The sequence below is a fragment of the Sus scrofa genome, chromosome 12 (genome assembly GCF_054392235.1).
Source record: "Sus scrofa isolate SSC_HxYL_T2T_F1_AM1 chromosome 12, Sscrofa_HxYL_maternal_Yorkshire_Landrace_v2.0, whole genome shotgun sequence".
Taxonomy (NCBI): Eukaryota; Metazoa; Chordata; class Mammalia; order Artiodactyla; family Suidae; genus Sus; species Sus scrofa.
Genome location: NC_139394.1, coordinates 24,101,229 through 24,113,370, shown reverse-complemented (window position 1 = coordinate 24,113,370; position 12,142 = coordinate 24,101,229). Strand labels below are relative to the sequence as shown.

General features: G+C 40.5%; 1 protein-coding gene across 1 annotated transcript in view; it reads right to left on the bottom strand.

The window, feature by feature from the left end:
* NPEPPS (aminopeptidase puromycin sensitive) overlaps positions 1-12,142 on the bottom strand; it is an 87,104-nt gene that overhangs the window by 54,860 nt on the left and 20,102 nt on the right. The window lies entirely within an intron of this gene.

The window sequence follows — 12,142 nt, the reverse complement described above, 5'->3', positions numbered from 1 at the left end:
TGAAGAAATTTTCAATACCACTAATTATTAGGGAAATGCAAATCAAAACCACAAGGAGTTATCCCCTCACTCCTGTTAGACTGGCTTTTATCGGAAAGACAAGAAATAACAAATGTTGGCAAGTATCATGGGAATGTAAACTGGTTTAGCCACTATGGAAGACAGTATGGAGATTCCTCAAAAAATTAAAAATATAATTACTACACGATCTAGCTATCTCACTTCTGGATATTTATCCAAAGAATATGAAAACATTAGTTCAAAAAGATATATGCACCCCTATGTTCATCACAGCATTACTTATAATACATACCCAAGATAGGGAAACAGCCTAAGTACCTATCAACAGATGAATGGATAAAGATGTGGTATATAAACACAGTGGAATATTACTCAGCCATAAAAAATGAAATCTTGGAGTTCCCTTCATGGCTCAGTGGTTAATGAACCCAACTAGGACCAGGAGGAAGTGGGTTCCATCACTGGCCTTGCTCAGTGGGTTTGGGATCCGGTGTGGCCGTGAGCTGTTGTGTAGGTTGCAGACACGGCTCAGATCTCATGATGCTGTGGTTGTGGTATAGGCTGGCAGCTACAGCTGATTCGACCCATAGCCTGGGAACCTCCATATGCCACCTGTGCAGCCCTAAAAAAAAAAAAAAGGCAGTAAATCTTAAAACAGGAGTTTTAAAATTCTTAAAACAGGAATAACAAAAAAATAAATTCTTAAAACAATAGTCACTAAGTCAATCCACATTCCATATCACTTTATAGCTGTTTAAATAAGATTTGGGAAGCTTTTTTTTTTTTCCTCTTTTTAGGGCTGTACCTGCAGCATATGGAAGTTCCTAGGTGAGGATTTGAATCAGAGCTGTAGCTGCCAGCCTGCACCACAGCCACAGCAATGTATGCTCCCAGCTGCATTTACAACATATGCTGTAGCTTGTGACAAAACGCCGCATCCTTAACCTACTGAGCGAGGCCAGGGACTGAACCCACATCCTCATGGATATCAGTGGGGTTCTTAAAGTGCTGAGCCATAATGGGACAATGTTTTAAAACTTGCTAAATACAAATACAATTTTAAAACTATTATAATCATATACTTTACATTTGTACACAGCCACTTGGAAACGACAATTCCTCATCAGAGTCTATTACTACCAATCAAAACCAACTAAAGTGAAAGTTAAAGAATGCAAATATGTACAATTGTAAACTTCATGTTATTTATCTCTGACTTGTACTAAAGAGAATAAAAGGGTTGGCTAATGGTATCATTTGTTCCTTCTAATGCACAAATTTATTTAATCTGACTCCAGTTTGATCCAACAGCACTTGAAGATCACTTAAAATAGATCCATTCTGCATAGACAGTAGAACACAGTTCACAGGTAAACTTAGAAATCCTAACAAGATCAGGAATTAAAAATATAAGGTTTTTTTTTCTTTTGTTCTTTTTAGGGCCACACCACGACACATGGAGGTTCCGAGGCTAGGGGTCAAATTGGTGCTGCAGCTGCCAAACTATGCCACAGCCACACAACGCCAGATCTGAGCCATGTCTGCAAGCTACAGCACAGCTAACGGCAATGCCAGATCATTAATCCACTAAGTGAGGCCAGGTATCAAACCTGTGACCTCATGGATATCAGTCAGATTAGTTTCCACTGAGCCATAGTGGGAACTCCAAAAATATAAGGTTTTATCTTAGTGTTAATACTACATAAATTCTTTCCTTTCAAAAAACATGTCTTCTATTTATCTCTATTGTCTTTGCAATTAGTTTTAAGTTTATTGTAAATAAAAAATACTTCAGACATGCTTTCACACTTACCAAACTACCACTTTAAAATGGATATTAAATAAAAATTCCTTGAATGACTATACAAATGACCACTTACCCAAAAACAAATAAACAAACAAACAAAAAAAACACTTGGATGTGGGGGAGAGGAGAAGCATTAAATAAAAAACAAACTCCCTTCAGCTAATTTATCTGGAAAGTGAGCAGACAGGCAGAATCTGGGAGCTAGAGGGGTAATCTCTGCACAATATTCAGTGCAGTTCTAAAATAATCGAATGTACTTGCTTTTAGCATAATTATAACACTTACATAAGTAATTATTTATCTATACATCAAAGAATGTATATAGAGGAGTTTCTGAGGTGGCACAGCAGAAACAAATCCAACTAGGAACCAGGAGGTGGTGGGTTCGTTCCTGGCCTTGCTCAGTGGGTTAAGGATCCAGTGTTGCCGTGAGCTGTAGTGTAGGTCGCAGACGTGGCTTGGATCCCGACTTGCTGTGCTCTGGCGCAGGCCGGCGGCTACAGCTCCGATTCGATCCCTAGCCTGGGAACCTCCATATGTTGCAGGTGTAGCCCTAAAAAGACCAAAAAAAAAAAAAAAGGAAGGAAATTCTGAAACATGCTACAACATGGATGAACCTTAAAGACATTACAGTAAGTGAAATAAGCTAATCATTAAAAACAAATGTAGAGTTCTCGTTATGGCTCAGTGGGTTACAAACCCTACTAGTATAACATTAGGATGTGATCCTTCGCCTTGCTCAGTGGGTTAAGGATCTGGCATTGCCATGAGCTACGGCACAGGTAGCAGACATGACTCAGATCTAGCATGGCTGTGGCTGTGGCATGGGCTGGCAGCTGCAACTCGACTGGACCTGGAAACTTCCATACACCACAAGCGCAGCCCTGAAAAAAAAAAGACAAATGATGTATGATTCCACTTGATATGAAGTATCTACAATAGTTAAGTTCACAGAAACAGGAGTTCCCGTCATGGCTCAGTGGTTAACGAATCCAACTAGGAACTATGAGGTTGCGGGTTCGATCCCTGGCCTCGCTCAGTGGGTTAAGGATCCAGCATTGTCGTTAGCTATGGTGTAGGTCGCAGATGCGGCTCAGATCCCGGGTTGCTGTGGCTGTGGTGTAGGCTGGCGGCTACAGCTCCGATTCGACCCCTAGCCTGGGAGCCTCCATATGCCATGGGAGCAGCCCTAGAAAAGGCAAAAAGACAAAAAAAAAAATCATAGAAACAGAAAATAGAATGGTAGTTGCCAAAAAAAAAAAAAAGGAGTTCCCGTCGTGGCGCAGTGGTTAACGAATCCGACTAGGAACCATGAGGTTGAGGGTTCGGTCCCTGCCCTTGCTCAGTGGGTTAACGATCCGGCGTTGCCGTGAGCTGTGGTGTAGGTTGCAGACTCGGCTCGGATCCCGCGTTGCTGTGGCTCTGGCGTAGGCCGGTGGCTACAGCTCCGATTCAACCCCTAGCCTGGGAACCTCCATATGCCGCGGGAGCGGCCCAAGAAATAACAACAACAACAACAACAAAAAGACAAAAGACAACAACAACAACAACAAAAAAGAATGGTAGTTGCCAGCGGCTGAGGGATGGGGGAAATGGGGAGTTATTGTTCAAGGGGTATAGAGTTTTGGTTTTGCAAGATAAGAGTTGTGGAGATGGATGGCAGTGATGACTGCTCAGCAATGTAAAGGTATACCAATGAACTGTGTATTTATAAATGATTAAGATAATAAATTTTATGTTATGAGCATTTTACTACAATAAAAAAAGGATGTTCTGGTTATATTCTAGCTGCAAAAAAAATAAAAATAAAAAATAAGAAAAAAATTAATTCCTCTCTAGAATAAGCTAAAATCTGCTGAAAGAAATTAAAGATCTAAATAAATAAATATATATTCTTCATGAATGGTTAGGCTCAATATGCCTCTCCAATGCAGTCAATGCAATCTCTATAACATCCACAGGTTTTTTTTTGTAGAAATTGACAAGCTGATTCTAAAATTTATATGAAAATTAAATGGACCTAGAATAGCCAACATCATTTTTAAAAAGGACGAAGACAGAGCACTTACACTACCTGATTTCAAAACTTAAAATAGAACAGGAAGAGTCCAGAAAGTCAAAGGGGAAAGAATAATCTTTAAAACAAAATGGCACTAGAAAACATAGATAGCCATATACCAGTAGCTAATTAATTAATAACAAAACTTCTACCCTTATCTCATACCATATACAAAATCTAACTCAAAATGAACCAAAAATGTAAATGTAAAAGTTAAAATTACAAAACTTCTAGAAGACATTTTTTTTTTTTTGTCTTTTTGCCACTTCTAGGGCTGCTCCCGCGGCATATGGAGGCTCCCAGGCTAGGGATCGAATAAGAGCTGTAGCCACTGGCCTGCGCCACAGCCACAGCAACAAAGGATCCGAGCCGTGTATGCAACCTACACCACGGCTCACGGCAACACTGGATCCTTAACCCAGTGAGCAAGGCTAGGGATCAAACCCACATCCTCATGGGTCCTAGCTGGATTCGTTAACCACTGAGCCACGATGGGAACTCCTAGAAGACAATTTTAATGTCCTTGAATTTTGCAACATTTTAAATAGGTCGTAAAAACCCATAAAGAAAAATTCAATAAATTGAAATTCATGGAAATTTAAAATTTATGCTCTTCAAAAACCACTGCAACAAAAATGAAAAGGCAAACCACAGACAGTAAAAAGTATTTGCAAAACATGTCCACCAAAAGCTTATACATGGAATATATTAAAAACTCTTAAAATTCACTAAGAAGATAAACTCCCTTCAATGGCAAAATGTCTGAATAGATACTTTACTAAAGAAGACATGTGGGAGTTCCATTGTGGCACAGCGGAAAGGAACCCAACTAGTATCCATGAGGATGTGGGTTCAACCCCTAGCCTCACTCAGTGGGTTGGGGATCCAGCGTTGCCATGAGCTGCGGTATAGGTCACAGATGTACCTCAGATCCCACACTGCTGTGGCTGTGGCATAGGCCGGCAGCTACAGCTCCAATTAGACCCCTAGCCTGGGAACTTCCATATACTATGGGTTGGCCCTAAAAATCTAAAAAAAAAAAGCAAAAAAAGAAGAAGAGAAAACTTATGAATGGCAAATAAGGACATGAAATTGGCACAACACTGTAAATCAACTATCTTTAATAATAAAAAATATTTAAAAAAAACACAAGATAGGAGTTCCCGTCGTGGCGCAGTGGTTAACGAATCCGACTAGGAACCATGAGGTTGCGGGTTCGGTCCCTGCCCTTGTTCAGTGGGTTAACGATCCGGCGTTGCCGTGAGCTGTGGTGTAGGTTGCAGACGCGGCTCGGATCCTGCGTTGCTGTGGCTCTGGCGCAGGCCGGTGGCTACAGCTCCGATTCAACCCCTAGCCTGGGAACCTCCATATGCCGCAGGAGCGGCCCAAGAAATAGCAACAACAACAACAACAACAACAACAGACCAAAAAAAAAAAAAAAAAAAAAAAAAAAAAACACAAGATACCATTACACAACCACTTGAATAGCTAAAACTTAAAAGATGGGAGTTCCTGTCATGGTGCTATGGAAAGGAATCCGACTAGGAACCATGAGGTTTCAGGTTTGATCCCTGGCCTTGCTCAGTGGGTTAAGGATCTGGTGTTGCCGTGAGCTGTGGTATAAGTCGAAGACGTGGCTTGGATCCTTTGCTGCTGTGGCTGGGGCGCAGGCCGGCAGTTGTGGCTCTGATTCGATCCCTAGCCTGGGAACCTCCATATGCCATGGGTGTGGGCCCTAATAAGCAAATAAATAAATAAATAAAAATAAAACATAAAAAATAAAACTTAAAAGATGGAATATAATAAGTGTTATCAGCAAGGATATCAAGCAACTGGAATTCTCAGTTACTATGAATACAAAACGGTACAACCATTTAGGAAAACTGGTCGTTTCTTTAAAAATTCTCCATTTACTAGAGTTCTTTTGTGGTGCAGCAGGTTAAGGATCCAGCATTGTCACTGCAGTGGCTTGGGTCACTGCTATAGCACAGTCTGATCCCTGCCCCAGGAATTTCCACATGCCATAGGCATGGCCAAAAAAAAAAATTCTCCATTTACTATAGGATGCAGCCATTGTACTCCCACGTATTTACCCAAGAGAAATGAAAGTAAATGTCCAAAAAAGGGTACAGACTGCTTTTATATTTTTAAAATGCAACCTTTTATATTGGAAATAAAAGTAAAAGCACCAGGGAGTTCCCATTGTAGCTCAGCAGGTTAAGAACCCAACATAGTATTCATAAGGATGTGGATTCAATCCCTGGCCTTGATCACTGGGTCAAGGATCCAGTGTTGCCAAAGGTCAGTGTACATCTCAATGCAGCTGGGATCCAGCATTGCTGTGGCTGTGGTGCAGGCCAGCAGCTGCAGTTCCAATTTGACCCCTAGCCTGGAACTTCCATATGCCACAAAAGTGGCCCTAAAAAAAAAAAAAAAAAAAAAGACAAAAAGATTAAGAAATAAAAGAAAACCACCAGGAAGGGAGATCCCCGGTAGCCTAGTGGTTAGGACTTGGCACTTTTCACCGCTGCAGCCCAGGATTCAGTCCCTGGTCTACGAACTGAGGTCTCACATCAAGCTACTGTATGTAATGGCCAAAACAAACAAAAAACCACCAGGAGGATATATGGTATCTGGTCTTACACATAGGAGCTTAGAATTTGCCACTCCATCCTAACAACACAAGTATAAAGCTGGAGAAACTGAAAAATCAACAACTCAGATCCACCAGAGAAGTGAGAATAAAGGGCAAACCACTGCTGAAAAAATTGGAGACAGGCAGATACAGAAAATCACAACTTACCACTGTAGAAATAGACAAGAAACCATCCTTGGCAACCAGTGCCAGGGCAGAAAAACCTGAACTGTAATTGATGAAGCGCTGGAGGCTCAGTGTGGATAAGCTTGAGAGTTTAAAATTCCAGGAGGAACCCAGTTATAAGGAGACCCTCGTGCTTTTCTAGGTTTTACCTCCAGGAGCTCTACTGGGTCCTAACAGTCAATATTAGAGAAAAATCCTCTCATGCTTTTCTGGCAAAGGGAGAGAAAATAAACCATTTTGAAATATGCTAAAACATTCTGTTCTTAACAAAACATGCCCCAAGGAACAACTATTTTACCAGAGCTTAACCCGCTGGGGTTTTATCAGAGCCTAACCTACCTGGGGTAAAGGAAATGCGCAACTCCAGCCCCTCCAACCATCTGGTCCCACCTAAGGGGGTAAGAAAACCTAAGAAACACCAATGAAACTCAGACCAGGAATACAATCTCATGAAAGACTAAGACTTCCCCCCTTACCTTACCATTTAATTATTAAAGGCCTATTTATTTCAGCTCCTTTCACCCAGTACCTCATGTTTGCCTCTAAAAAAAAATTGCAAGGCATACTAAAAGGCAGAAAACACCATTATAAGAGACTGAACAAGCATCGAAACCAGAATCAGATATGGCAGGAATGCTGGAATTATCAGGTCAGAAATTCGCTCTTAAAACTATGATTAAAATATCTAAGGATGGATAATACAAGCAAAAAGATGGAAATTCTAAGAAAGAATAAAAAGAAATACTTGAGATCAAAAACACAGTAACAGAAATGAAGAATATCTTTGATGGGCTCATCATTAGACTGGACACAGCTAAGAAATCACACTCTCCCTGAGTTTGAGGATTTGACACTAGAAACTTCCAAAACCAAAGCAAAGAGAAAAAAGACTGGGAGAAAAAACAAAGCAGCAGAACAAAATATCTAAGAATTGTGGGAAAACTACAAAAGGTGTAACATACATGTAACAGCAATACCACAAGGAGAAAAAAATAGAAAGAGAAGCAACATTTAAAGCAAGAATGACTGAGAATTTTCCCAAATTAATTCAGAAACCAAACCACAGGTCAGGAATGACAGGAGACCAAGCAGGATAAAGGGAAAGAAAGGGAAAACAAACAAAAAAACCAACTACACCTAGGCATACCATAGTCAAAATTTAAAAGCTAGAGAAAGAAAATCTTGTAAGAAGCCAGAGGAAAAAAACACCTTACCTAGAGAGGAACAACGATAAGAATTATACTTCACTCCTCCAAAACCATGCTGTCAAGTAAAGAGTGGAATGCCTGGGCAAAACTATTATTCAAACAGATACCTAAACAATAGCCAAGACATGGAAACAACCTAAATGTTCACAGACAGATGAATGGATAAAGAAAATGTATATGTAGTAGAGCTTCCTTGCCTGCCTGCTTGCATCTCTTACAAGCGTCCTATCCTAATAAATCTATTTCTTGCCTATCACTTTGTCTCTTGCGTGGAGACAAGAAGAACCTGAACCTCAGTGAGCCCAGACACAAGAAAGAAGGTCATGGTGTAAAATCCTCAAGAACCAAGAGAACCAGTCATGGGGCCACTAAACACCAGCGCTGGAGAAGAATGTAAGCTTGTCTCACCCTGATCCTTACCTGTGACCCTATTTTACACTTCATACTGTAAAACCCCTTCCTCTTCTCTACCAAAGTGAGGCGCAGTATTTACGGCATCAGCCTGCTGTGGCCTCCTTTGTCTGGCAAAGCAATAAAGCTACTTTTTTCTTAAAAAAAAAAAAAAAAAAAAAAGACATATGTATACACACACGATATTACTCAGTCATCGAAAAAGACTGAAATAGTTCTCTTGTGGTGCCGTGGGTTAAGGATCCAGCTTGAGTTGTTGCTGTGATGCAAGTCTGACTCCTGGCCTGGGAACTTCCACATGCTGCAGGCATGGCAGAAAAACAAAAAAAACAAAGAAAAACACTGAAACAATGCCATTTGCAGCAATATGGATGGACCTAGAGATTATCACACTAGGTAAGTAAGTCAGAAAGACAAAGACAAGAAGTTCCTTGTGGCACAGTAGGTTAAAGACCTGGCATTGCTGCAGCTGTGATGCAAGCTACAACTACAGCATAGGTTTGATCCCTGACCTGGGAACTTCCACATGCCATGAGTTCAGCCAAACAGAAAGAAAGAGAAAGACAAATACCATACGATATCACCTTATATGTGGAATCTAATTTAAAAAAAACCACAAAAGAACTTAAATAAACTCAGATATTTCAACCAATCTTGGTTACCATAGGTGAAACCATTTGCAGGGAGGCAAGAATCGGGAGGGTGGGACTAATACGCACACTTCAGTATAAAACATGATTAACAAGAACCTACTATATAGTATAGGAAAATCTACTCAACAGTTTGTAATAACCTATAGAGGAAAAAAAGAACGATATATTGGTATGTATGACTGATTCACTTTGCCATACACCTGCAATAATACAATACTGTAAAAACTATGCCCCAATAAAATTAAATTTTGAAAAAAATCCACTGGATATAATTGATATCTATTTCCTCAAACAACAGCTGATTATACATTTTACTCAAGCTCGCATGGAACACTCATAAAGACAGACCACATTCTGGGTCATAAAACATGCCTTGGAGTTCCCATTGTGGCGCAGTGGTTCACGGATCCGACTAGGAACCATGAGGTTGCGGGTTCGATCCCTGGCCTTGCTCAGTGGGTTAAGGATCCGGCGCTGCCGTGAGCTGTGGTGTAGGTTGCAGACATGGCTCGGATCCCGCATTGCTGTGGCTCTGGCGTAGGCCAGTGGCTACGGCTCCGATCAGACCCCTAGCCTGGGAACCTCCATATGCCGTGGGAGCGGGCCTAGAAAAGACAAAAAAAAAAAAAAAAAAAAAAAGCCTTAACTAATTTAAAAGAATAAAAAATCATAAACTGCTCTCAGACCACAAAGGAATTAAACTAGAAATCAGTAATAGAAAATTAACTTGAAAAATCCCCAAATACTTAGGAGATTAAACAACACATTATAGATAAGACATAGGTTAAAGAAGAAATAACCTTCCAAAACAGAAAGCATCAGGCCCAGATGGGTTCATTTGTGAATTTTACCGAATTATTTAAGGAAGAAATTACACCCATTTTCTACAATCTCTTCCAGAGGATAGTAACAGAAGAAAATACTTCCTAACTCATTCTATGAGGACAACCATTATCCTAGCATCAAAATCAGACAAAGACATTACAAGAATACTACAGACCTATACTTCTTAGAAACATAAATGCAAAAATTCTCAACAAAATATCAAGCGAATCAACTCCAACAATGTATAAGAAGAATGATAGAACATGTCTAGTGGAGGAGTTCTCATCGTGGCTCAGTGGTTAATGAATCCGACGAGGAACCATGAGGTTACAGGTTTGATCCCTAGCCTTGCTCAATGGGTTAAGGGTCCGGCATTGCCATGAGCTGTGGGTGCTGGTTGCAGATTCGGCTGGGGTCCCTCGTTGCTGTGGCTGTGGCGTAGGCCAGCAGCTACAGCTCCAATTCGACCCCTAGCCTGAGAACCTCCACATGCCGTGGGAGCGGCCCAAGAAATGGCAAAAAGACAAAAAGAAAAAGAAAAGAAAAGGAAAAGGAAGTAAAAGTATACCTACCGGAAAGGTAGAAATAAAACTGTCTTTGTTCACAGATGATATGGTCGTGTAGAAACTTCAAAAGAATCAGCAAAAAACTCCTGCAACTAATTGATTTAACTAGTAATTAAGGCAAGGGTGCAGGATACAGGGTTAACACACTATTGTTAAAGTCAATTATTTTCCAATATACCAGCAATGAATAAGTGGTATTTGAAATACTAAAAAAGTTATCATTTACATTATCACCCCCAAGAATGAAATACTTAGGTATAAACCTAACAAAATATATACAAGGTTCATGTGAGAAAAATTACAAAATTCTGATGAAAGGTACCAAGGAAGAACTAAGTAAATGAAGATATATTCCATCTTCATAGATAAAAAGATTTAATACTGTCAAGATAATCTGTTTTTCCCATCTGATTTACAGATTCAATACCAACCCCAATCGAAATCTCATAAAGTTATTTCGTGAATATTTTTTAATTGACTCTAAAGTTTATATGAAGAGGCAACTATTTATTTATTTATTTATTTATTTATTTTCTTTTGGGGCAGCACCACCGGCAGCATATGGAGGGTCCCAGGCTAGAGGTCGAATGGGAGCTGTAGCCACTGGCCTGCAATACAGCCACAGCAATGCGGGATCTGAGCATCACAGCTCACTGCAACGCCAGATCCTTAACTGACTAAGCAAGTCCAGGGATTGAACCTACATCCTTTTGGATGCTAGTCAGATTTGTTTCCACTAAGCCACGTCGGGAATTCCAAGGCAAACAATCTAGAATGCCTAACTCAATGTTGAAGTACAACAAAGTCAGAAGACTCACACTATCCAACTTCAAGAATTACTATAAAGCTACAGTAATCAAGATGGTATGGTATTGGAGAAACAGAAGAAAAATAGATCAGTGGAACAGAACAGACAGCCTAGAAACAGACCACATATAGTTACCTGATCTTGACAAAGGAGCAAAGGCAATACAATGGAACTATCTTTTCAACACGTTGCTAGCAACTGGACACCACATGCCAAAAAAATGAATCTAGACAGACCTTCCCCTTTTATAAAATTTAAGTCAAAATGGATTATAGACCTAAATGTAAAATGCAAAACTAAGACTATTGGAAGATAACACAAGAGAAAATCTAACTGACCTTGGGTATTGTGATGACTTTTTGCATATACCACCACCAAAGCCCAATGCGTGAAAGAAATAATAACCCATACTGTATTAAAACAAAAAATTAGGATTCCCGTTGTGGCGCAGTGGTTAACAAATCCGACAAGGAACCATGAGGTTGCAGATTCAATCCCTGGCCTTGCTCAGTGGGTTAAGGATCCAGCGTTGCCATGAGCTGTGGTGTAGGTCACAGACGCAGCTCGGATCCCAAGATGCTGTGGCTCAGGCGTAGGCCGGCGGCTACAGCTCAGATTCAACCCCTAGACTGGGAACCTCCATATGCCGTGGGAGTGGCCCAAGAAAATGGCAAAAAGACCAAAAAAAAAACCCAAAAAACAGAGCTCTGAGGAGTTCCTGCTGTGGCACAATGGGATTGGTGATGTCTTGGGAGCATTGGGACACAGGTTCAATTCCTGACCCCGCACAGTGGGTTAAGGATCTGGTGGCTTAGATCACAACTGTGGCTTGGATTTGATCCCTAGCCCAAGAAACTCCATGTGTTGCAGGGGAGCCAAAAAAGAAAAAAAGAAAAATTAGAGCCCTGAGAAGAACAATGTTAAGAGACTAAGAAGACAAGCCACAGAGTGGGAAAAAATATT